We start from the raw sequence: 27,855 nt of genomic DNA, 5'->3' as shown, positions 1-27,855 counted from the left end.
CCAGCAAAGGTCACTCCTGCTCTCTTGTTTGAGGGCATTAATCCTGCGTTGTAATTTGCTGCGGGTGTTCTTACAACGGCTGCGATAAGACCTTTTGTGCCTGTGACATGACTTTGGGATCAGGCTCTTCCCAGTCAGAGTTCCATCCCCACTTTGCACATTTATTTCTGAAGATGATTGATGAGGTCTCGCACCTGCCTTTGAAACTGACATACTGAAGAGAAAGAAAGAGGCTGGAGGAATAACTCTCCCAGACTTCAGACAATACTATAGAGCTACAGTCATCAAGACAGCATGGTATTGGTACCAAAACAGACATATAGACCAATGGAACAGAATAGAGAGCCCAGAAATGAACCCACAAACTTTTGGTCAACTCATCTTCGACAAAGGAGGCAAGAATATACAATGGAATAAAGACAGTCTCTTCAGCAAATGGTGTTGGGAAAACTGGACAGCAGCATGTAAAACAATGAAGCTAGAACACTCCCTTACACCATATACAAAAATCAACTCAAAATGGATTAAAGACTTAAACATAAGACAAGATACAATAAACCTCCTAGAGGAAAACATAGGCAAAACATTATCTGACATACATTTCAAAAATTTTCTCCTAGAAGAAATAAAAGCAAGAATAAACAAATGGGACCTAATGAAACTTACAAGCTTCTGCACAGCAAAGGAAACCAGAAGTAAAACAAGAAGAAAACCTACGGAGTGGGAGAAAATTTTTGCAAGTGAAACCAACAAAGGCTTGATCTCCAGAATATATAAGCAGCTCACACGACTCAATAAGAAAAAAATAAACACCCAATCCAAAAATGGGCAGAAGACCTAAACAAGAAATTCTCCAAGAAAGACATACAAATGATCAAAAAGCACATGAAAAAATGCTCAATATCACTAATTATCAGAGAAATGCAAGTCAAAACTACAATGAGGTATCACCTCACACCAGTCAGAATGGCCGTCACTCATAAATCCACAAATGACAAATGCTGGAGAGGATGTGGAGAAAGGGGAACCCTCCTACACTGCTGGTGGGAATGCAGTTTGGTGCAGCCACTGTGGAAAACAGTGTGGAGATTCCTCAAAAGACTAGGAATAGACTTACCATATGACCCAGGAATCCCACTGCTGGGCTTGTATCCAGAAGGAAATCTACTTCAGGATGACACCTGCACCCCAATGTTCATAGCAGCACTATTTACAATAGCCAAAACATGGAAACAGCCTAAATGTCCATCAACAGGTGACTGGATAAAGAAGAGGTGGTATATTTATACAATGGAATACTACTCAGCCATAAAAACTGACAACATAATGCCATTTGCAGCAACATGGATGCTCCTGGGGAATGTCATTCTAAGTGAAGTAAGCCAGAAAGAGAAAGAAAAATACCATATGAGAGCGCTCATATGTGGAATCTAAAAAACAAAAACAAAAACAAACAAACAAACAAAAACAAAGCATAAATACAGGACAGAAATAGATTCACAGACAGAGAATACAGACTTGTGGTTACCAGGGGGGTGGAGGGTGGGAAGGGATAGACTGGGATTTCAAAATTGTAGAATAGATAAACAAGATTACACTGTATAGCACAGGGAAATATACACAAAATGTTATGATAACTCACAGAGAAAAAAATGTGACAATGAGTGTGTATATGTCCATGAATGACTGAAAAATTGTGCTGAACACTGGAATTTGACACAACATTGTAAAATGATTATAAATCAATAAAAAATGTAAAAAAAAAAAGAAACTGACATGAACGCAGCTGTTTTTGAAAAAAAAGAAAAAAAGGAAGCAAAGTCCCCTCAGCCCCGCTTATAGATGTCTTTACGGGTCCAGTCATTATTGCCTCAGGCCAAAATGACCTCAAAGAAATACAGGAAAATCTAGCAAAACAGATTTCATGTGTAAAGCCATGAATTTAACAGGGTCAGAGAAGTCAGGAAACTGAGATCCTGAGATCGTAACTACATATGTGGCTCTTTTCAGTAACAGGCTGAGCCCTGAGAAACTTATCAGATTTCTGAAATCCAAGAACACACTTGTCAACTCCAGGTGAGAACATGAGTTAACATCTTCAGTGTTGGTGAAAGTCGTGAACCACTGCTTTAAAAATGCAATCACAAGACGGTTTGCATTATTAATGATCATTATTATTTTTAGTTTCATTATTAATGATGAAGACTGGCTCCTCCTAGGTGTCAGCATCAGGGTTAAATTTCCCATGTGTGTATCCATGTCGGGTGGCTTTCCCATGTACTAGAAACTTCACGCGGAAGTGAACAGGATGATGTGGCATTTGGTACAAGTTGGCAGAACATACGCTTTCCTCCATGTGAGGATATTCACCCATTTGTTCACTGATTTGCTCATTCCAGGAAGAGTCATCTTGTTTTCACTGTGTTCCTGGGTCCGAGAATGCAATCGTGAGCAAGACTGGCAGGGTTGGTTCATCCAAATATTGTACTGGCCACATCATGAATGAACCTCCAGCCACGTCTATAATTGTCTCTAACATCCCTCCCTGCTTAACCCTGGTCAGCAGGCTTAGTGAGTTGGCCTCTCAGAGGCTAGAACCATCCAAATACACAGCAATCCAGCACAGAGTACCATGTTAACCTCACAGAAGATGCAGGGTTCCAGGAGGAGGCTCAACTTGATATTGGACTAAGCAGACCTAGGACAAGTGAGGAAGCAGCAGAGAGAAGTCAGTCACCGATGGAAGAAGAGAGAGGAGATGGGGTCTGTCAGGGCCTCTGAAAAGAGAGCTAACACATGGAAGCAACCTAAATGTCCATCGACAGAGGACTGGATAAAGAAGCTGTGGTATATTTATACAATGGAATACTACTCAGCCATAAAAAGAATAAAATCATGCCATTTGCAGCAACATGGATGGACCTGGAGATCATCATTCTAAGTGAAGTAAGCCAGAAAGAGAAAGATCATGTGATATCACTCATGCGTGGAATCTTAAAAAAAACACTAATGAATTTATCTACAAAACAGACTCACAGACACAGTAAACAAACTTAATGTTTACTGGGGGGAAAGAGGATGGGAAGGGATAAATTGGGAGTTTGAGATTTGCAAATACTAACTACTATATATAAAATAGATAAAAAACAGATTTCTTCTGTATAGCACAGGGAACTATATTCAATATCTTGTAATAACCTTTAATCAAAAAGAATATGAAAGCAAATATGTGTGTGTATATGTATGACTGAAACATCATGCTGTACACCAGGAATTGACACATTGTAACTGACTATACTTCAATTTAAAAGAAAGGTGATTTGATCAGCGGACTAGGAGAGGCCCTCTGCAAAGTCGACGAAGCCCTGGGGTGGCTTGGGAGCCAGGCAGGTTGCATGTGAAGTGTAGCGTATGCTGTCACGGGATGTTGGAAAAGTTATGTCAAAAGCAAAACACTCCTTGGTTCATCTGTGTTCACTCTGAGAATAGCTTATGGCTGGGGTTAAAACAAACTTAGAAAAACATTTCTTTTCATCCCCATTTTAAATCAATTCATTGTCAGTAGCCCTTTTCTGCTCCCTTACTTCTCGAGATAAAGGCTGTTGGAGGTACCTGCTCCTGAAGGAGTCATGAGTTGGAGAACATGAGCTGGACAAAGGCCGAGGAGGCAGGACTCTGGGGGTCTGAGCCCCACGCTGAGATGTGCCCTAAGAAATCACTCCAGGCTCCCATGTATCCACCTAGGGCCATTGAGACCTCTGCTCCCCACATGCCAAAAAATATTCCCAGGAGGGAAACAATACCTGCTAAGTCCAGCTCTAGAGAACCTGCCACTTCTCCCTGGAAAACCTCAGAGTTTGTAAATAGTGAAAAATAAAGGCACCACTCTTGACATCAGTCTCCCCTTTGCCCTCCAACAAGCCCTTTCTATTTTTGTGCATTTCTGATCTGATGACAGGATTCTGTTATCAGGCTTACTAGATGGAGATTTTTTTCACTCTAACATCCACCAGCTGACGTTCAGGCTGTGTGATGGGTACCGTTCTCAGTGGCTGCTCATGGGCCCGTCTTTCACATTCCTCATGCCCAGGGAAGGTCCACATTCCCCAGGTCTAATTATTTAAGAGTTTCAGTTAAGCTTTGCCCAGGGTCCAGCCCTCATGCCCGCCCAGGGCTCTGTAGCCTGGTCCCCAGGGATCACCCTAATGCCCTCACAGAGCCTTTATCCTTGAGCCCACCTGTTGGCCAAGGGCCATGCCAGATGGAAGATGGGCCTGGGCTGAGGATATCAGCTGTTTCCACGTTCTGGCCTCCTCACCATCCATGCATCCTGCTCCCGAGACTTGAAGTCCTCCATCCTCCTAGATTTTGTTTTAGCTGCTAGTTTCTGCCAGGAGTTCTCTCCCCAGCTCTCTGCCTGGCTGGCTCATTATCACCCGTCAGATTTCAGTTCAAATGTCACCTCCCTCCTCACCAGCCCAGCTAAGGAGCCTCTCCCAATGACTCCCTGTATCATCATGCTGTTTGCTTTCCTACTGGCATGTGCTGTACCCTGCGATCAGCCTGGCCATGTGGCTCTGTACTGATCTCCTTGTTCATTGCCCATCTCTCCACTGGAATGGAAGTTCCACGAGAAGACAGAGTCTAGTTCACTGATGTCCTCAGGGCCCAGCTCGTAGTGCAAGTTCAGCAAGTGTTTATGAATACATAAACAAGCTGGTATGGCTGCACTGAATATAAGAATATATAAGGGCAGCTGGCCCGTCCAAAACATTTACTTTGAGCCTTGTTTTATATCAAAAGTAGTATTTACAATGGACTTCTCAAGGGTCTCCTGCACATCATGCAGCATTTAAATCTCTCATGACCCTCTGAGATAGTCCATAAGAGGGACGTTTTACTCATTTTACATATTTTCCTGTCTGAGTTCTAGAAAAGGAAAACTTATGCTTTCTGGATGAATCAGCTTCTTCTAAACTAACTTCCCAGAAGACTCAGAAAGAACCCAGGTAATTCTTTTCACTAGCCTTGATTGTTTGAATGTTTAGAAAGAATATCACGTATGCTTTCAGTGTCGTGAACTTTTCTTTTGTGATTAAAAGAAAGACTTAATTTAGCCCAGAAGGAGGAGTTGTGTCCAATTTCGTCAGTTCCTGAAATAACATTCTAGAAGAAAAGAAATGAAAATCCCTAAAAACTGTACATAGTCTTTGTTCTAGAAATTCCTTTTCTAATAAGTTAGCCTAAAGAAATAAAGGGAGCAATTTCCAAAATTTGGGAAGGCTGGGCTAATAAAATCAAAGCTTCCCCTCTTTTGCAGGACTTCTCAGAGCCTTGGAGATGCAGATTCACACTCTGAATATCCAAGAAAGCGCCTCAGGATAAAGCATTCCTCAAACTTCCTTGGCAGAGTTATCTAGCTACAAGACTGTTTCTTCTTTCACTGTTTATTTCAGAAAAAATTTACAAAGTACCAGGTAATTGTCTACCAGATAATAAAACACTATGCAGATGTTGAAAAGCATGACAGACACAGCATGGCGAGGTGACCACGTACCCGAAATGAAGGTGACAGATCAAAACCTTCCCTATTACTATACACAACAGAGAAGGCCCACCGGCAATCACGTGGTGTGCTCACTGCCTCCTTCTCACCAACATCAGTAACTGATGAAGGCATCTATCCTTGTGAGTCCAAGATCAGCTTCAAAATCCCTCCCCACATTGTACCCCATATGCCCAGCCCCTCTTATCACTCATCTAGGCACGTAATCCCAAACCCATCTGCCAACCTGGCTGAGAAGATATCTCAGTAGGGAATGCTGGTGGTGACCACATTAAGAATCATGACAATGATGAAGACAATGATAATAAAATAGAAGATAATATTTATTGAGCACTTGCTTTGTGCCAGAAACTTCCTAAGTGCTTTACATGTGTCAAGTCATTTAATTCTCACAACCAACATGCTCATGGTGTTGGGATTATTGCCGTATTGTACAGATGAGGGCACTGAGGCACAGAGAGGCTCAGTCATTGGCTCCAGGTCACACAGCTGGTAAGTCATGGAGCCGTCCAGCTCCAGTGCCCACACTCTGAGCTATGATGCCTCACTGATTGACCTTGGCTTTAGAGTAGTTGTACCTGTGTCTGGCTAGTGGGAGTTACCCCCTTTTTTATTTTTGCTTATCAGATTTGTTAAAATTTATACCATGAACCTCTGGTCCTTTTGCAATAAGTTTTGTTTTTTTCAGTAAAAAACTAGTAAGATAAAGACGTCTTCTTTTGCATCCCCACACCTCCATTTCCCTCTTAACAAAGTCACTGTTTCTCTTCTCTGTGCAGTCTTACTGCCATAGATGGTATATTGTGCACATGGTGTCTACAAAAATATACCTGTATTATATTATATATGATATTTAACACTCAATATGGTGTACATACACGTATATAATATATTCATTGCATACTTGTTATGGGTTGAATGTTTGTGCCCTCACCGCCCCCATAACTCATATGTTGAAGCCCTAACTTGTAGTGTGGCTGAATTTGGAGATGGAACCTTTAGGAAAGTAATAAAGGCTAACTGAGGTCACAAGGGTGGGGCCCTGATTTGACAGAGTTAGTGTTCTTATAAGAAGAAGGAGACATCTGAGAGTGATCCCCACTCAAACTCCCCCAACCACGTACCCAGGGAGGAAAGGCCACAGGGGAACACAGGTGGCCATCTTCAAATCATGAAAAAGGCTCTCACTAGAAACTGAATTGTCCAGAACCTTGCTCATGGACTTCAGCTTCCGAAACTGACAAGTAAGTGTGTCTTGTTAAAGGCCCCCGGTCTGAGGTATTTGGTTATAGCAGCCCCAGCAAGCTAATGCAATACTATATAAATACTAGGTTGAATCATGACATTGTTATTTTTACTGGTCAAAACCCATCACATCAGCAGTTTCATACAGCCCAATCTAACCATAAGTGTACATACAATAAAAATGACATGTCATAATTGTGCGTTTTCTCCCTTTTGGACAGTGTTCTTTGAGGTCCAGGAGACACATCTTATTTAATCTTTGCTTTCTCTTCTCCCCAGGCCTCTGCTGGCATTTGGTAGACACTGGTGACTGATGAGTAAATTACCAAGATGAACATTTTGAATTCCCGTTCCAATAGAAGCCTTAATATGGTTTATATTAAGGCTAGTTCTCTCATTAAAAAGAATTACCTTGCACTTATCAGCAGGAGCTATTGAACTGTTTGCCAAGACTTTTTCTTCTCGTTTCATAGCAACACAAATTAAATGCGTCTTCACAAAACACACACACACACACACACACACACACACACAGCCCAGTGTCAGCCAATCTTTCTTGAGTCACACCACTCACACACAGGCACCTTCTCCCCAGGCTCACAGGTGGGCACAAAGGATGTTCACCCTGAGGTCAAGGGTGGGTTGGGAGGCAGAGAGTGAGTGGTGTGTGGTCCCAGAGCCTGCCCGGTGTCCTGATCCCTCCTCAAACACCATGTCCACTCTGAGCACGTGATGCCAGGCTCCTACTCCTGGGAGGAGCTGGGGCTCTGGGTACAGTCACATTTCTAAAAAGCTTTTGATATGCAAGAGAAAAAGAAAAGCACCTTCCCTTCAAATACATGAGTCAAAATTGACACTTAGCGCTGGAATCACAAAAAATCACAGACACAGGAAAAGGCTGTCATCTCCTAAAACCATGTGGTTCACTGGTTCTCCCAGTGTGGACTGCTGAGCCAGGCTGCCAGCTGGTCCTTTCAAGAGATATGTCATTTCCAAATTGGGTCAATCCTTAGGCCTCATGCCCTGAATGCATGCTTTCTTGGAAAGTTATTCCAAATCTTCTTTATCCTTTGAACACAATTTTGACTGTCAGAGCCTCTAACGTAAATTTGCTAACATTCTTGGCTTTTCAAATCTCCTACATTGACATTTTATTTTGCAGAGCTGGGTATTTTTCCATCTAGATGTGGGAAGTTGGAAGTTGCTTCCTTGAGCGCCCACCACTAAGGTGGTGGCCCATGGGGTAGATGGGTAGGTTTGTGATTCAGCAAGTGGAATGAAATGGGAGAATCTAGGTGATGGGTGAATGGGTGCTTGCTGTAACAGTCCTTCAATATTTCTGTGCACTTGAAACTTTCATAAAGTTGAGGAAAAAAATTGATGGATGTGTCTTTTCTTGAGACATTAAGCAGCATCTGTTCCCACATTCATGTCTTTCTACCAAGGGAACAAGAACCTTAAGAAAGTCACATATTGTATGACTCCATTCATATAAAATACCCAGGTGAGGCAAATCCATAGAAGCAGAAAGTAGATTAATAGTAGATTAGTAGAAAGATGAGTGGTTGCCACAGCAGAGGGAAGGCAGAATGGAGGTGATGGATAAGGACAATAGATTGCTTTCTGGGGCAATGAGAATGCTCTAAAATTGAACCTGATGATGGTTGCACAGCTTTATGAATATACTAAGAACCACTGAATTGTCTATTTTAAATGGGTGGGTTGTGTGGTATGTGAATTATGTCTCAATAAAGCTGTTAGATGTAAGAAAAATACCTTCAAGGAAGTGAGTTCGCTAAGGTTATTAAAGCATAGCAGAACAGGACAAAACAGGACAAAACCCAGACACCTACCCACGATGCTGTTCAGAATATTCTACTAATGAATCGCAGAGGGCCAAAAAATGACAGGCATGTTTTGATTTTCTTTCATTTTTGCTCTCTTGACAAATGTGGAGTCAAACGAAGAACTCTCTGAGACTCATCTACAGGATCTTCATTCCTAGTTGTAATGACTGCAGTAGAATGGGCCCCAGGTACTAGTTGCCTGGTGAATGAGTGAATGCGTGAGTGAGTGAGCGAATGAATGAATGAATGAGTGAGTGAATGAGTGAGAGAATGAGTGAGTGAGTGAATGAATGACTGAGTGAGTGAGTGAATGAATGAGTGAACGAGTGAGTGAATGAATGAGTGAGTGAGTGAATGAGTGAATGAGTGAGTGAGTGAGTGAATGAATGAGCAAACGCCTTGCCCTCACCTTGGCCTTTCCTGTTACTTCCCCCTCGCTGTCTTGGAATGAATGTTTCACTTTTTCTTAACCATGAGGGTTATAGCTGTTTCTTCATGCTATCAAAGATTCTTGTTTTCTCCAAGTCCAAAGAGGGGCCCTGGTCTTGTCACACATTTGACCTGGTGACATCACTGCCACTCTTGGGCTTTGGTTTCCCATCTATAAAACAAAGGGCAGGTTAAACGATGGTCTCTAAGGTTCCTTCCAACCCTGGTAAATTATGACAGTCTTTACCCAAGTGATAGTTATTCATGGATGAGCAGAAAGTTATAAAATTATTCCTGGTGGGCAGATTCAAACTGAAGTCCTGGTGGTTTTTCCTACATGACATGTGACATTTTACAATAGAGTATAAGTACAGAAAGTGAAAAGGCAGCCATTAAAGGTGAGAAAAATTAACATCCAGGAAAGAATGCCTATATAAATTGCTCACTCTGACTTCAGGGGATAATTTTTTTTAAAGTAAGATCACGAGAAGTAGATTTATTTTCCCAGATCCAATGCAAATGCAGGATTTGTACAATAACCATTTATCAGCTCCCAAAAAGCTGATTTATGGCCCAACCACCCTACTTGGTATTCTGACGGGCTCAGAAAGTTAACTGACAACACAGAAAGAAATATCCTCGGACTCATTGCAGATGACGGCTTATAAATGAGCACAACTAGATTTTCTGCTCTGGAAAATTAGTGTTTTGAAACTCTCATTAGAAATCAGTCGTTAAAGCTGTTCCCAAACTTGACTGTTTGGCCCCTTGCTTTATTGTTGGTTTAGTCATTTAATTTCCTGACAGCGTTGGGCAGGAAAAGGATTGCCTTTGCTTTAGAACATTCTAGGTCAACTTCTTTGTCTAGATTTAACTCCCAATCCCCAGCCAGACTGTGCCCAGGACACATCTCACTACTGGCCCCCCCGCAGAGATTGTGCACCCATGTATGAAAAGGTAGGTGATGGGGAATCAGTGTCCAGCAGGTGACAAGTGGGATGAGGAGAACTCTGTCCAGGACGGTGCCCTGAGCTCCCATCTGGTCTGTGGGAGGCACTGCGCTGGCCTCAAGCAAGTGGAGACAGAGGGGTTCCTGACCTTCCTCCTTTAATATTAGTGGAAAGACTGAAGCAGTGTTTCCCAGGCTGGGTACCCTATGGTCCTGGCCCCAGAATCACCTGTGGAATTAAAGATACAGAGTCCCAGGCCCTGACACTGGAGTTCTTGATTTGGTAGGGGCTAAGCCTCTGTGATTTTAACACCTCCCATGGGTTTTTGATGCAACTGGTCCAGGGATGGGCACTGGGGATTCACTGGAGCCCAGGGTCTGCCATTACTGCAAGCAGTCGTAAGACTGAGGCGCTCAAATAAAGCGTGGAGTCCAGGGGATTTGATCTAAGGCAGGTCAGCAAACAGATCAGGAAACGTCTCTCTGAGGAGGGGTTGGCCATGAAACCTTTTTACTCCTCATGTCCAGTGAATCATCAGATCACTGACTGCTGCTTCCTTCATGTTTCTCGGCTCTGTTGCACGTCTTTGAATTCTCTTTCTTGCTGCTCTAGTCCCGATGGGTATCATTTCTAAAGTGGCCTCCCAGCCTCTTCTCTCTTCCCCTAATGTCTGTCTTGTGCCTGAGTGAGCTTTTTCTAAAATGCAGATCTGGTCACAGCATCCCTCTGAGCTCAGTCCTTCAGGTGTCCCAAGGCCTACACATTGAGGCTTGAGTCCCAGAGTAGACCACGCGAGACCCTGCACAGTCGTGCCCCCTTGTTGAGGGCGCAGATCTAGCCTCTGTGCCTCTGCCTGTGCTATTTCCTGGGCCTGCGCATCCTTTCCCTGGTCTGCCTTTAAGTCTCAGCCTGGCTGTCTCTTCCTTCCCTGACTCTCATAGCAGACTCTCTGCCCTTGTCAGATGGTCCTGTTTTGCATTTTCATCACAGCTTTTGTATTTATGATTATAAAGTGTTTGTTTATACAGCTACCTCTTCCTCTAGACTAGATAGTAGGGGCCATTTATGTTTTGATGTCTGTATATTCCCAGTATCTGCGAATTAGGGGTTAATTCACATTTGCTCAGTGAATGAAGGCGCCCAGAGGGAATTCTGGGGTAGGATAATCCTGGAAATGGTAGGAAGACTGGGAAGATACACAGGAGCTCACCCAAAGGCCGAACGAAGGGAGCTGCTCTTAGCCAGGTCTCCTCTTGGAATTGCCCTGGTTCCAACACAGCCTTTGTTCAACCAGCAGCCCCTGTCCCTGCTGATCTCTCTCCATCAATGACACTGTTCCTGTGGGGAGGCTGGCACTGCTCAGGTAGGTGGGGAAGGATGAGATAAGGATACAGATCTCTAGGAGAGCTCCCCAGGACCCCTTCAGGAGGACTGTAGGAGATGGGCTCCAACATAGTTGCAGGAGGCCTGAACTAGGAACGACTTTCCCATGGCCAGTTTGAGCTTGTTCAACTTCATCCACCCTTGTGTCCATATATCTACCCATGTGTCCATCGATATATACATTCACATATCCATCCATGCATGCACCCATCCAAGCATCTATCCATCCATCCATATATCCATTCGTATATTCACCCATCCATTCATGCATCCATTCATTTATCTATCCATGCATCCATCCATCTGTGTATCCATCCATCCATGTATCCATCATATACTCATTCATATATCCATCTATGCATCCATGAATCCAAGCATCCATCCATGTATCCATCCATTCATGTATCCATCCATCATTTCAATATTTGTCATATGGCTGTTATGTGATAGCAACTCTTACATCTATTGCACATATGACAGAGATTTTATGCTCTAGAAGAGGAAGCAAGATCACAAACCACATGTAAACAGAAGATACGGTAACTTCAGAGAGTGACACATGCTCTGAAAGCCATTGCCCTGGGCAATGGTACAGGGAGTGACTAGAAACAGGTGGGCAGAGCTGGGCAGGGTTTCTTTAGTGAGAAGTGACCAAGGAAAGGCTCTCAGAGGAGATGACGGATGAAACCCAAGTGAAAAGGAGATAGTCAGGTGGAGACATGGTGGGGAGAACACTCCAGGCAGAGGAAACCACAGTGAGCTGGTGCATCAGGGAGGATCCTCCAACTGGGAAGCAGTTTGGGGAGAGTGGCTAGAGCAGATGCCAGCAGGTGGACCCGAGTTCAGATCCTCGCTCAGTCATTAACACCTGTGGGCCACCGGGAGCAGTACTAACCTGTTGGAGCATTTACTTCCCCATATCTAAAAGAGAGAGACTCAAACCTGACTCATCAGGCTGCTGTGGAGATGACATTATAGGTAGAGCAAGGTCCTTGGCTGGGTGCGGGGCGGGTAGCTGCTCAAACCCAGATATTTCCAAATCCTTTTGCCAAGTGAAAGTCGCCGTACTTTTGGCATCAGCATCCTCAGACAGGTGAAAAGATTGATCACCTCGGTTCTGGTAACCAGTTTCAGACTGACACCTCTATTGGATTTCGGTTTTGTCCCATATTTTAAAGTTGCTTGGTGTACTCCTTTTATTATGCATGTCACCTGGCTCTAGTCACCGTGAAACTAGAAGGTCACAGCTTGGCTCTGGGCTCAGAAATATGGCACCTGTCAGGCGCATGATTTAGGGACTTGGCCTTCCTCGGCGGAACCACAGAGTAGTAAAATCAAGTCAATGGTTCAATCCGTTGCTGCTGAATAAAAGCTGGGAGAAATCTTAAGCGGCTATATGAACACTGAACTTTTTATTAGTCAGTGTTTTTAGTAAAATGACATTGAACCTGCGCTTTCCTCCTGCAGTCTCCAAACAGCTCAGCTTTAGAAGGAAGAGCCAGAGACTTTGAATAGGCAGCTATGACCCTGATGGATAAAATCTCCCCCAAACCCCAAAACCAAACCAAGAGGAGAACCACGCACCTTCCAATCCAAGGGTGTGGGACAATAGGACACACAAGCTCAGGCTTGCTACTTTATATTTTCATATTTTAGGCTTCTCTCTTTTGATGACATTCACATCTGGCTCTTACTTTCCTTTCCTATTGCCAGAGGTGCACTGGTCTAGCTTCAACATCTGGTTTTCTAGAGGGAAAAAAAGGCCCTGACGAGCAGCCTGTGCCTGCTTCCACGGTGTAAATATGTCCATTGCACCGGTTTCAAGTCACTCCTGAGGCCGCTGAGTGCGGAATGAGGAAGAGACCTAACAACTGGCTCTCATGAGCTGATCTGAATCAGCTCGGGGACCCCATGGCTGCACCATCCCCTAAAATCATGACCACCTACTCCGGTTGGGTGCGGTGTCAGGCACGGCACACGTAGCTCACAGCACAGGAACCACCATGGTTGGAGGCAGGGACTGTTACTACCAGTTCAGGGGGGAGGGCACTGGGCTCAGAGGGACTGTGGGGCTGGCACTGGCTCCCATCATGAGAAAGTGGCAGAGCTGGGATGTGGGGCTACTGGCACATCTCACAGTGGCACCCTCCCCCTCGCCCCCATTCCAAGTCCTAGTGTTTCTTCCCAGGATGAGTGCCTTGCTTCCCAACAGGCTCCATGACGGCAGCGTCCCTGGGGTCCTCCCACAATACTCTACAGCTTACATACCCGTCTCCGCAGCTCAGAGCTAAGTCTGGTTTACTTGGCTTGGCCCCAGAGTACAGCCTGTACTTCCTCATGCAATCCCTTTACTCTAGTGAAACGGATTGGCCCACTGTCCCCGGATGTGCCTGAAATCATTGACCACCCTCTCCCCTCAGCTTTTCCTTACCCTGCTTATCCGTGATGGTCCCATTCAAGTCCTGGCCCCTCCTACCAGCCCTCCTGGGCCACTTTAGTCCCTGGGGCTCTCTTCCTTCCTGGAATTGCTACAGCATTTCCACCTGGACCACTCGCTCAGCCCTCGGCAGCAGTGGCTCGTATAAAACCTCTGCTGTTTGCTGAGGTGGATTTCTTCCTGCTTCCAGGATACCACAAATTACTCGAGGGTAGAGACAGCGTGGTCTACATAATTATAGAAGAGTCATAAAGAATCTCTTGCTCAGACAGGGGTTCAGTAGCAGTGCCCTGAGCAGAATGTACCTGACTTGTACCCTGAGAGTAACTGTAAGGAATGATGCTGCTACTCTGGGGTCTCAGACCCAAGAGCAGGCTTACGAGAACAAACTCAACCCATTAAAAAATATTTTAAAACAGCAGATCTCGTTCTTTCCTCCCCCTGAACTGTATTTAATTGTTAAAAAGAATAAAAGAAGGCAAATTCTCTGTGGCCGGGCGTACAAAGGATATGAGTTCATCTGTGCTCTGGGTGTGGGATACAAGATATATCATAACCCGACTCTCCAATCCACAGAGTTTTGGAGAGTAGATGGGGCTGCCAAGTGTAAGTCGGTCTGGATGGCTGCTGGCCATGACCTTCAAGTGACTTTGGTGGTGCTTTGAAGGAGCGTGGCCACCCTTCCCTAGTAGTGGCTGGGTGAGCCCAGTGTGCACCACTGAGCTCACAGATAACAACCACTCCAGCCAGAAAGAGAGTGTGGGGTCCTGATGTTGTGTAAACACGGCACTACTGATGCTGATGTAGGTGTAAACATGGAAACTCCCTGGGTCAGGGAGACCCATGCCTGAGTGGGTGGCCAAGGCCACCCACCCCCAGGCACACCCTGCTGGAGTCTGAACCACCTCAGACACGGTTCAGAGCCACTCCATGGAGGCTGTGTCAGGGAGAACATTATGCAAGGATGCTGCCTGCTCCTTAGAAGTGGCCCCGTGGGATTTATCTTCTAGAACGGACTGGCCCTGGGTTTGGGATTGCACTGAGTCCACATCTGGCTCTGGGAAGCCAAATTCCTCCTTCTCTCAGGGTGTGGGAGTCAGTGAGAGCAAAGCTTGATAAATTCTGGAATCAAAATATCACTGTCATTTGTGCCTTATCAATGGCATGCCATGTGACCATTTGCTTCTCACTAATAATTTGTCTTAAAAAGAGACAGAGACCAGGAGAGAGGAATGAGTTAGTTTTAAGAGACACTGACAGCGCCCTGGCACTCCTACCCCCACAGGGCACATCAGGCTAGAGCCACCTGCCAGCACCTGTTTCCATGTCTGAGATCTTGCTCTGGGAGCTAGAGTCCTCTGCCCACCTGTGCAGCAGCCTGGATGTGCAGGGGAATCAGCCCCTTCAGAGCACCCTCACCAATGACTGATGGAAACTGATGTGTAAATACCCCGGCTCCATTGCTTTTCATGGACCAAGATTTCATGGGGCTCCCGGGGTTCCCCTGGTGGGACAGCCGCCCCTTTGCCAACAGCGGTGGCTGGCTGGAAATTGCAGAGTGCACTGGCCGGGTCTCCTTCCTTGTCCCACTTCCCACTCCCTTGTTGGTCTTTTATGAGATCACCTCCCAAATCGACAACTTGCACCCAAATCCTTGTCTCATTGTCTGCTTCCAGGGCAATCAAAACTGAGACAGTGTGTCAAGAGAATTCCTATCAGACTGTGCTTAATTCTTCCAGAAGCCAGTGCCTAAACCAGCATGGAATGACTTCCTCCAGGATAGTGGTGGGTTCATTCCAGTGGGCTCTCCTGAGTGTCTCAATAATATGAGAACAAGGTGAGCAGAGCTGGACCTGAATGGGTTTCCATGAGTGAAAAGTCAGAGAGAGGTGTCTGGTGCACCTGCAGGCTGAGGTTTTAAAGAGCTGCCTCATGGGAGTTACAAAGAGACAGCAGGCTTTGCCTGCAGGGGCGATGGTTAACTGACCTACTTTCCCCCAAACTAGCTCTCTCAACCCTCACCAAAGCTCTAGTGGCAGGTATTTCATTGCCACCTGGAGACAAGCAGACACTGAAACACTGAAAGATTAAAGGGCCCCATTGGTCCCCAAGAGACGTGAATGTGGTCATAGATGTGGAACCCCATCCGGCTTACTCCCTCACATAGTAGGTGCTCACTTAATATTTCCTGTTTCTTCTTAATGTGCTAGTGCGCTCCTTCAGAACAATGGCCTGGCCTGGTTCTCAGGTGTCTGAGTCTCTTTCATGTGACAGAAAAAAGATAAAAGTGGGACTCTTAGATCTGGTATTAGTGAAGTAGGCAATTCAGACCAATCCTCCCACTAAACATAAGGTGTTGGAAAATATACACAGACAGAAAATGGGGAAGAAATCAGGACAGAGACTGTAGTACAGACAGCAATCAGCACAGGTCTTCATTTCCTCACATCCTTAATGGCTTTTACCCCACTTCAAGGGGAGTCTTAGAGAGTTTTGCAGGTAATGTCAAAATTCAATGTCTGAAAATTCAGTCATTTCCAAAGGGTGTTTGATGTTAGAAAAAAGGAGCAAGGCTAGAAGATTATACCTATTCAAGTAAACAATCATTGAAGAGGCCAACAGGGGGAGAAAGAAGTGGAAATCAGGGGTTTCCAAGGGTTGGTGGAGGGTAGGAGGAATGAATGGGCAGAGAACAGGGGATTTCAGGGAGTGAAGCTATGCAGTGTGAAACTATCACGTTGGATACATGTCCTTATAGATTTGTCCAAACCCATAGAACGTACAATGCCAAGAGTGAACCCTAACGTAGACGCAGACTTTGGTTGATGATGTATGATGTACTTTCTTCAGTTGTAACCAATACTCCACTCTGTGGGGACGCTGGTGACGTGGGAGGCTGTCCATGTGTGGGGGCAGGGGGCATCAGGGATATCTCTGCACCTTCTCCTCAATTTTGCTGTGACTCGAAAACTGCTCTAAAAAATAGTCTATTAAAAAAACTGGGTAAGGTTTCTCCAGTTTCATGAAAACAAGATTAACTCAGCAAAATGGAAGATTGTATCAAGAATACAATATTAAAGGTAAATTGTATACACAGGTGAAAGATTTCTGATAGAACGTTCATTAAGCATGGAGGGAACATAATCACAAATTGGGAAGGGGGAGAGGAGTGGACATATCCCTCCCCCCACCTCCCACGTGACATTTCTTTGCCCTTCATTTTGGTAAAAATACCCTGATTGCCACGACCCCATCCCAAATCAATCTATCATTGAGGTCCACCCATCCTCTGGCTGTAGAGTGGGCCCTGACCCAAACCAGGCCATCAAAACCACCCTCAAATCTGACTCCAGGCCAAGCCTGTCTGTGATGCTGCTGCCCCGGCCTCCCACCCAACTCTGGGTCCCACCTGATGGGGACCCCCTGCTTGTTGAATTTGTGGGTGGCTACATAGCCTTCTGATACATTTTGGGGTTTTTCTGCATAGTTTTCCAGAGTTAATTTCTGTTGCTTGCATCCAATTCCAATAGATAAAAAGCCCATTTCAGAAACAGGACACTACTTGGAAATGCATTTTGGTGCTGCTGCTGCTCCTAGGAAGGAGAGGTGCCTGGACCTGGTAGTCAGGAGCCCCAGGCTGGTGTTAAAATCCCCCTCCCTCTCCGCAGCCTGGAGAAATGCTCGGAAATGCTGAAACAAGCAACTGCCTGCAGGAAATCCCTGCGCCTGCTGGGGTAAGGTCAGCGAAGATAAAGTGGATGGGTTCTTGCAACGGAAGAATAGCTGTGAAGGAAGCATTATCTAATCCCGATCAAGTAAAGGGGAATGTTAACCTCGGATGAGAAGACAGACTTGGTGCTAGCTGTGAGTAGCTGTGCGCCAAGTGCAGGAATAGCCCAAGAGATTATTACAGAGAATTTAGTATTTGTGCCAGCATGCACTCATAGCAATAAAGCTCCATTTCATACCTTTTGTGGAATGAGGTGGGGGCATTTATGAGCGAAGGCGTGCATGCGTAAATGAAGAAATACACTAAACAACAGCAACGAAGCTCCCACTCTTGAACACAGCTGCCGTGTTACCCAGTCCTAGCTGGAAAGCCTTGCTCAGCAAATAACAATTACCTGCGATTATAAGTGATGTGTGGGAACACATGGGCATATGGAACACACTCATGCTTCTCCTTCCTCTTAAAAATGCAAGAGAAGTGGGAAAAGGTAGCTGGCAAAATCTCTAATTAAAAATTAAAGACATATTGTCATTGAAGATGAAAATAAATGCATATCATCAGAACCCCTCCTTATAGGAGATTAAGAAGGCATTTTCCTATTCTGTCTTCAATAAAAAAGCTACGAAATGTAAACAAACAAGCAAACAAACAAACAAAAAATCCACAGGCTCCAGGATGTCAAACACTCTGCCTATTTAACTCATGAATATTTAATAGCTCCTGAGTCTATTTTGTGATACTAATTTGCGTTATGGTCTCCATAAACAAGGCTTTAAAACCATCTCTCCTACTGGTGGTTGAGACCCTTGATCAATAGGTGAAACCCCTCAGCTTTGGTGATGGAAATAGAAAACATCACATGGTTAGTTACTGGATATCTGCAGAGCAACCTGGTTGTAGGGAACTGAGGGATAGCCCCCCTCCGCCAGCCACCAAATACCGCCATGAAAACACACATGAGATCCTAGGGGCAGCCGGCTCAGGTAGTCGGTCACTTTGGAAGCATGTGTCACGGTGTACATATGTGTGTTTTAATGCCAACTGCATATTACTTAGAGTGTATTATTTTATATCTATTAAGTATTTCTGTCAATAATAAAAACCATTTTTTAAGGACAAGGGTATTAACAGCATTCGAGGTAAGTTGTTAAATCAACATATTCCTCTCAGCATTTCCGGAAACCACAGACAGGGCCCAAAGTGCCATTTACTATCATGTGACTTGTGTAGATATGATTGTAGTGGCTTCTGCAGTATCTGTTCCCTTTTCTTCCAGCCAGATCACCTGCCTTTCCTTTGAGAAGCCAGCCCTCTGCCACACTGACCCCAGGGTTTTGCTCTTGCACCAGATCCTGTGAGTTGACCCAGGCCTGTGGCCAGTGATTGGTGTAGGCTGGGCCCCTGATGCATTCTGGACCCAGGAATTCTGTTGGAACTCTGGGAAGGAACTTTCCTGGGGCTGTATCCCTGGAGCTATTGCTGGCATTTGCTACATGAAGTCAAGGTTGAAAGTGAAGGTGATGGGGGGGGTACAGGGAGCCCAGACAGAGAGAAGACTCCTGAGAGTAGCGCCCTGATGGCCCAGGCAGGGCTGACGTCACCAGCAGGTACCGTTCTAACTGGCTGGCGCCACTGCTAATGGTTCCTATTTGCATATTTCCCACCAATACTCAGGTCCAGCTCTGGCTAAAATCACATCGCCCAGTTATGTGGGCTAATCAGTCCACTTTTTGGTTTTCTTCTCATGCCACTTTGAGTTAGGTTTCATTTGTTACTAAAAGAGTCTCGACTGACAGATAAATCCACCATTTGTGAGGGTGAAAATTTAAGTAACAAGCTTTTCTGCCTATAGATTTGAAAATTAAACTTTTTTTCGGTGAGAGGGAAATTCAAGAGATGCAAAGATCTATTTGGATTGTTGTTTTTCTTCTTTGAAATGCCCCTTCCTCCTCAATTTTGTACAGGAGTGCAGTGCTCGTTAGGAACTAGCCTGGCTTCATTAAGAATAAGTTTGGTCAATACAATCTCATTTCTCATGAACATGAGGTACACTCTACCTGGACTCAAGTGAGGCATTTCACACTGCCAAGTGGGAAAGACAGATGGTGGGGGTGATGACCGACTATTAGGTGAGCTCCCCCTGGTGGAGGGGTTGTTTCTGGTGGGTGCTGGATTATAACACTCCCAACTGTTGACTTCTCAGTCAAAGAGTTGAGCCTACTGGACTGAAAGAGGATGAGAGAAGAGATGCAGGCAATTGCTCCAAAGCTGGGCTGATCTGTTTGCTGTGTGGTGATAGAGACAGAGGCTAAAACTCACAGTTCCTTGCTACTGGCTTGAAGTATAATCAGTCCATTAATTAAGAACCTAAAGGGCTCAGATTATTTTGAACTGAGGCTCATTTGGCCTGAATCATGCTGGTATTTGGAACCAAAATCTCCCCACCTTAACATTTCTTCACTAGTGGCTTCAATATGCACTTTCATTCCTAAGTCGCTTTGCAGAATGTTTTTACTATTTTAACAAAAATCCAAGTGATGTATGAACAAACTTAATAGGGCTGAATTTCTAGAGAAGCCATGTTGTTTTATACACCTCTCTACACTTTTATTATGTGTGTGTTTAACATAATACATGGCAGATATGATACGTGAACTGAACAGAGTCTAGCCACCCAGAGCAAAACAACGTCTATAACAGTGAAATCAAGAGGCAATATGGTATTCTTCCAAAAAAGGGGGAAATGTGTCCACAAATTGAATAATGGAGGTAAAATATGAAACATTGCCTCAAATTCTGTAGCAAGGTGGCTGGTGTAGAGACAACAACAGGACTTGCCCCCACCTTCTTGTCCCAGGGTATTTTTTTCTCTAATATACCATTAATTAAGGTAAAGTACGGGGATTTTTACTTTGCCTGGATTTTTCTTAGCTGTATTTTTTCTTACTCTATCTGCCATGCATTGAATAGATCCTGTTTCTGAATCTGAATCAGGCCTATCACAACTCAGGTGTGCCTGGTCCTGGAGCTTGGTTTTCATGAGTTGTAAGAGCCACAAAATCTCCAAGAGCTGTTGTAATGCACGGATTCTCTCTTATCCACCCAAGTCCCCTTTAAAAGGCACTGCCCTGAATTCTAACAGTGTCCAAATCCCTGTGCTGAAGCCCTAATCCCAGCACTTCAGAATGTGACCGTATTTGGAGACAGGGTCTTTAAGGAGGTGTTTAAGTTAAATGAGGTCATTGGAGTGTGGCCCTGATTCAAAGTAACTGGTGTCCTTATAAGAAGAGATCAGGACACGGACACACAGGGAGGGAAGACCACGTGAAGACACAGGGAGAAGACTGCCGTCTACACGCCCAGGAGAGAGGCCTCAGGAGGAACCAGACCCGTGGACCCCTCGATCTCAGACTTCTGGCCTCCAGAACTGTAAGAAAATACATTTCTGTTGCTTCAGCCCCCGAGTCAATGGTACTTCTCGGCAGCCCGAGCAAACTAAGACAGGGTCTCTGAAGTGTCTGAACGCATGCTAGCCGGTGTGCCCCTCCATTATTAGGCAAGTTTGCTAACTGAGCCGATTACATTAAGATAAAGCCCCTGAAATGAATCAATTCCTATTCTGCCATCTATTATGCTCACGACAGCCAGTTTGGGTTTGTTCCCCGGTGCTGGTTGCTCACAGAAGGCGATGCACAAAGAAGCTTCTCCTTCCGCCGCCTGATTAATTACACGGCCGCGCATCACCGCTGAAGGTGGAGGCAGGCCGACTACAGCCAGCCCTCTGTACATGTGGGTTCCACATTGAGGATTCCACCAACTGTGGATCAAAAATATTCAGGAAAAAAATACTCCAGAAAGTTTCACAAAGCAAACTTGAATTTGCTGTGTGCTGGCAACTATTTAGGTAGCATTTATATCGTATTTACAACTATTTACATAGCATTTACATTGTGTTAGGCATTACAAGGAATCTAAAGAAGATTTCAACATGCGTGGGTTCTGTGTAAATACTACACCGTTTTACATAAGGGATTTGAGCATCCGTGGATTTTGGTATGCGCCGGGATCCTGGAACCAATACCCTGTAGGTAAGGTGGGACGACTGTATTGACTTTCTGATGGGATACCCTGAACTCTCCCTGCGCCTGAATTCACAGGACTTCTATCTGGAGCAGCCCAGGGAAGGGCCACTTAGGTGCCTGTTCCCCACCCAGACAGGGGCCACTGCCCCGTGGGAGGCGGGGTCTGCCATGGACCCTCTGTTTGTCCCCAGGGTCCAGGACGCTGAGTCAGTGTTCTAGCAGCCAGGAAGGGCAGTCTTCTCTATTTTGAGCCCCAATGCATCCCCTATAATTATACCCTGTTCATTCCAGTCTGACCCACTGGAGATGACTTCCTCCCTCCTTCAAATATCGCAAGATGGCGACTGTTCTTGTCCCTCAAGAGTTCCTTCTCCAGTCCTCGCTTCTCCCGAGTGCCTTCCGTCACAGACCGTGAAGTCCTTTCCTATTCTTAATAGCAAGCACAATAGCCCTGTTCCCTAAGGGCTTATGGGGTGGCACTCACTGTGCTAAGTGCTTCACAGTTGTTGAATTCTAACTCAGTATGGCCTTGTTTTTAATCCCATCTCAGATGAGGAAACTCAGGTTTGGGAAACTAAGTCAGTTCCCCCACATCTCATCACTGCCAAGGGCTTGACATTCTGGTTTTCTATGATTCCAAAGTCTTCTTTCTTTTTTTCCCCCAACTCTTTAAAAATTGTGGTAAAATACACCTAATATATAATTTACCTTCCTAATCATTTTAACTGTAAAGTTTGGTGGCATTTTAAGTATGTGCATGAGGTTGTGTTAGCATCACCATCATCGTCTCCAGAACTCTCCTCTTCTTGTAAGACTGAAACTCTATCCATCAAACACTAACTCCCTATTCCCCGCCCCGCCCTCCTCCAGACATTGGCAACCACCATTCTACTTTCTGTCTCAATGGACTTGATTAATCTACATGTCTCATAAGGAGGAATCAGACAATATTCATGTTTTTTGTGACTGGCTTATTTCACTTAGCAGAACGCCCTCAAAGTTCATCTGTGTTGTAGCGTGTGTCAGAATCTCCTTCCTTTTTAAGGCTGAATGATATTCCATCGCCTGTATAGATCACATTTTGCTTGTCCATTCACCCACTGAGGGACACTTGGGTTACTTTCATGTTTAAGCTGTGGTGAATAATACTGCTATGAACATGGGTGTACAAATATCTTTTTGAGAGTCTGCTTTCAGTTCTTTTGGGTGTTTATCTAGAAGCGGAATTGCTGGATCATATGATAATCCTATTTTTTGAGGAATCACCTTGCTATTTTCCATAGCACGTTACATTCTCACCAATAGTGCACAAAGGTTCCAATTCTTTCACATCCTTGGTAACACTTGTCTTTTCCTGTTTTTTTTTTTTTTGATTCTAGTCATCCTAATGGGTGTGAAGTGGTATCTCATTGTAGCTTTGGTTTATATTTCCTCAGTGATTAGCCATGCTGAGCATCTTTTCACACGTTTATTGGCCAGTTGTATATCTTTTTTGTAGAAATGCACAGTCCTTCTTCCTTAGCTCCTACACACTCATTTTCCCAGGCTGTCCTCCTTGAATGAACTAGAGTTTACTGGCAGCGCCTTTAAACAGAGGCATCAGGAGGAACACAGAAGCCCAGCGAGCAGCCAGGTGGCTTTGGCTCCAGGTCAGTTGTTGGATTTTGAGACTCTCTTAGCTTTTCTAATGGCCATGTGATACTTTTGCCCAAGACTAAGTTTACAGTCAGTGAAAGCCTCCAGGCCCTTAAAAATTGCCTTGAATGGGTTTTAAGCCAGCTCTCTTGCTTTGAAACAGGGGCCATTTGGTCAAGTTGCAGCCTGTTGTTTTTGCACACAGTTTCTCAGTCTCGGCACTGCTGACACTTGGGGCCGGATAATTCTTTGTTGCAGAGGGGCCGTCCTATGCATTATAGGACATTAAGCAGCAACTCTAGCTTTTGTCTGCTAGAAGCCAATGGCAACCCCCTCCCAAAATATTCCAGATATTGCCAGATGTCTTCTGGGGGGGGTGCAAAAATCACATCTGGTTAAGAACAACTGTTCTAGTATATTTCAGGCATCTAAGGAGGGGTCACTTGCTTTTTACTATTTGGGGATGTTCAAGATTCTGGAGGAACAAATAATGCTTCTTAAAAATCTCATTTCTTTCTATGAGTGCAGATAACTTGAGAAAGGGACAAAAATAATGAACTGAGATAGTGACAGGGTCAGGAGCTGAGAAACACCCTTCAAAAAGATTTGCCATATGTCTGAGGCAGACGGCCAACACAAAATGCAGAGTGAACACTCAGATTCTGTTACAGAGGATGATAAAGTCCATGAATAAAATGTTTGTTTCCTTGTAGCAAAAATGAAATTATTCATTTCATTCTCCTCCCATCATGTGTGACTAGCTCCAAACAAATATAAATAGGTCTGGTGATAAAAGTGTTTTAAGAGGCTCGCTGTGGATATCAATGGAACACTAGCTCTCTAAATAGTTAAATGAGTGTTTATTGGGTGTTTGCTTTGTACGAGGCCCTTGTGGACACTGTGGAGGCGGGGCACAAGGATGATTAAGACACAATTCCTGGGCTGAGGCGGTGTTTCCCAAATGCAGCACATGCAGGACCCTTGGTTCTGGGAGATTCTTGGTGTGTGCGGATGAATGTGGAGTGAACAGTATTGATCAGAGGGGGATGCAATGGGGGAATGCTCTTTGATTGGAAGGAGAAATAGATGAGGGTTAATGTATTAGGTTCTTATGACTGTTGTAACAAATGATCACAAACCTAGTGACTTAACTTGAATTTATTATTTTACAGTTCTGGAGGTCATGGTCTAAAATTAAGATGAAATGCCCAGGAACAGATGCCCTGTGGCATGGAAAGTGGGGTTAACAAAGATATAGCAGGGGGCAGAAAAAATACAATGAAAGTCTACTCAAAGCCAGTAATTGACCAAGGGTAGAAGGATCTATGGTTGATCATTAGCAATTAGTTAATAAAGAAATTACATATTGAGGTCTACTGTGTGGAAGACACTGGGGATGTAATGGTTGAAAACAGAGACAGTTCCTGCCTTCACTGAGTATATAGTCCAGTGGGAAAAACAGACAGGAAACAAAGATTTGCAAATGAGATTTGTGGGGGTGAAAGGTACATGCAGGAGGCTACAGGAATGTCATTAGTAGATCAAGGAGAGGCTTCTCTCGGTGAGTGATGTTTGAGCTGAGACCTGCAGTAAGAGGAGTTATCTGTATTCCTCAGGCTGGAGGGTGGGATTCAGGGGGCAGTAGCAGACTGGAGACAGGCAGGTGAACTCAGGAGATGCTGAAAAGATGGAGCCCCCTGGACTTGGTGATGGGGAGGGGTATGTGGGTGATGAAGGGCAGGGGAGCACTGAGGATGAAGTCCAGGCTTCTGGCTGGAGCATGAGGGATGGTCCTGCCCATCACAGACACAAGGAGCACTGGGGAAAAGGTGAAGGTGAATTTAGTTCTGATTACATTGAGTCTGACGGGCCTGTGAGGTTCCCAGGTGGAGATGTCCAGCAGAAGTTGTTTGTATGGAACAGAGGAGCAGAAGAGGTGAGGGAGCTTGAGCTGTACACTTGGGAGCCCAGCGCACACTGAACTGGAGCTCTACTGGGATGTTGGGGAGAGGATGCCATGATGGGTCAGAAGCAGGTATTGCTCACTGGGAGTCAAGACTGAGGAGGAGAAGGGCTGGAGTTCATGAGGAGAATGCGGAGGCCAGAAGGGCTGGAAGACTGGACTGCTAGGGAAGGAGCCTGCAGAGTATGAGGTCTTGGAAATTGGTGGAGGTTTCAGTACTAGTAAGGTTTACAGCTTAACTAATTCATTTCCATCCCATCATCAGTTTTAGCTGAAAGATGACAGTGGACTTCCTAATTAGATGCTACGCTTTCCAGTCTTACTACATCTAAATGTCACGTTCCTTGCCTTGTTTGGATTCACATGGTTTCCAAGACTGCATTTCCTCCCTGTTTCAGAGCAGGTTTTGGGTATGTATTTTCCAACCACAAAAGCCTGCAGGGAGATGCTGTGGTCTTCATCTGAGACAAGTTCAGTTATTCCTGAATTCACACTTTGGAGCATCCATTTAACATCTGGCTTTGATCACAGTAAGTTACTCAAGGGACATTAAGCCTTTGTTTTCGCACCCAGGAAACAGGAATTGCTATGCTGATCTCATGGTGGTGAGTGAAGATGGAGAGAGGTAAGGGATGAGAAAGTACACAGCCCAATGCCTGGAAAATTAACAGCTGCTTACTAAATGCTTGTTAAGTGAATGCATGATTAAGATATTTCCTTGACAGGCTGTAGCTCTCACACGAGTATGAATACTCCAGAAACATCAAAAGCACATACAGATAACTCAATAAAAAATGTTAAAAAAAAGCACATACAGAGATTTCCTTATCACAGATGGAAAGCTCCAGGCTTAGCATATGGCAAGTTCTTAATAAATACTTATTGATCGACCCATTGAATGGATGCATAAAAGAATGTTGTGCCCAGTTCTCTCTCTGCAAGTAGTGAGAGAGGCTCATTTAGGACACTGTCCATTTCCTTCTCCTTTTGTCTCCCCTGGCAGAACGGAGATGCCACCAATTTGGGGCCAAGGATGCCCCAAAGGAGATACAGCTGGGCCATCCCTCTGTTACTCTTCCTCTTCTAGGAAGAGGCAGCTGGTTTCTGGCTGCATGGTGACAAACAGCAGGAGATATATGAGAGCATCTGTCCACAGAAGAGAGCCCAGAGAAAGCCCTGCCCTAGACTGAGTACAAAATACGCTTGAACCCCATCACTATGGGGAGTCAGCACCGACCATCCTTAGTCCTTGAGGGCACGAGCCCCAAGCTCGAAGAAATAGCAATCATTTGCTGAAATCTTAGAATAGGTCTATGCCCTGAGAGCCACAGCAGGAGCTCACTGGCTTGGACCTGCTGTTTCTTAGTTGTGTGATTCCCAACAAATGTGTCTAATCTCTCAGCCTCAGCTGTATTCTTCTGTGAAATAGGGGCAGTAAGACCTGTCTTAATGGTTGTTGGGAAGATGAAACAATAAAACGCACAGAAAATGCCTGGCACTTAGTAATTGCTCCATAAAGCGTAATTCTCTTTTTCTTAGCCTCTCCATCTGATATCACTGTTGTTCTTTTCTTTTTAAGTCATAAATCTTAAGAAACCTAGTTTTCTAGTTTATTTTCCAAGGAGATTCCTAGAGGCAGGTACAGTGACCACAGTATGATATTCTGAAAGCACAAAAGACCAAAAGACCCCAAATCAAGTACAACATTGCTTCAGTGCATTTAACAACCTGTAAGAATGATGACCTCAAGTGACCTTGGTTCCATTCTCATATACTGCTTAAGAATCAGGAAAGCATATATTTTAGAAACCTAGTCAAAATACATAATACCATGGTGCTAGAAAGGGTAAATGTCCGTTTCACAGAAAAGTCACTGGATGATGCCAGAAAAATCTAGAAGTTTCCAAATTAGTGTTGGCCTCCCAGAAAGTTCACACCCAGGGAGCACAGGCCTTGGCTATGTGTTGGAGGATGGCTTTGATGTGGTATGACAAACAGCGTGATCTCACTCACACTCTGAAACTGTTTTTCTGAAATTGGACCCTTATTACTAAGTTAATAGAAAAAAATTCCAATTGAACTTTGGAAGATTTTTTTCTATTACAGTAAGATTACAGGGTTCAATTTGGTGAAGAATGAGCACTGAAGGCTTTCAACAATTTTCTAACAGAGCTTAAATTCAATTCTAAGAATAGTCACTATATAATTGGCAAGGAAGGGGCACTTAATTCCTGGAAATGCACAGATGGGGAAATGACACTTTCCCCGGCATTGGGACCTGGAGCAGCTGGACCGTGGTGGGCTGGGTCTCAAAATGATTCCCCTGCGGGTCCCAGGCCAGCACATGCTCTGCTGAATCCATGCACAGGGCATGCAATGAACATTTCCCTGGGCTTTCTTTCCTATGATGCGAGTTTAAGGTTGTAATTGGCTTGTTCCATGGGATTTGAAGAACTCTCGAGTGCTATATTCTGACATCAATGTGAGAACGACAGTGCATTTTATTGTACCTTTTAGGGTAATCTGTGTTATTTTTCTTCATTATATCTTTTGTCTTAACAACCTAAACACAGTGGATTAAAAAGCCC

The 27,855-nt window shown here is 44.6% G+C and overlaps 1 protein-coding gene and 1 long non-coding RNA gene across 5 annotated transcripts in view; one reads left to right on the top strand and one right to left on the bottom strand.

The window, feature by feature from the left end:
• The window catches only part of CDH13 (cadherin 13), a 1,012,485-nt gene that overhangs the window by 36,202 nt on the left and 948,428 nt on the right, over positions 1-27,855 (bottom strand). The window lies entirely within an intron of this gene.
• LOC140698505 (uncharacterized) lies at positions 6,664-7,250 on the top strand. Its single transcript, XR_012076312.1, has 2 exons — positions 6,664-6,810; positions 7,091-7,250. It is a non-coding gene; the product is annotated as an uncharacterized lncRNA (long non-coding RNA).

The sequence above is a fragment of the Vicugna pacos genome, chromosome 9, assembly GCF_048564905.1.
Source record: "Vicugna pacos chromosome 9, VicPac4, whole genome shotgun sequence".
Taxonomy (NCBI): Eukaryota; Metazoa; Chordata; class Mammalia; order Artiodactyla; family Camelidae; genus Vicugna; species Vicugna pacos.
This window is presented reverse-complemented; position numbering and strand designations above follow the sequence as displayed.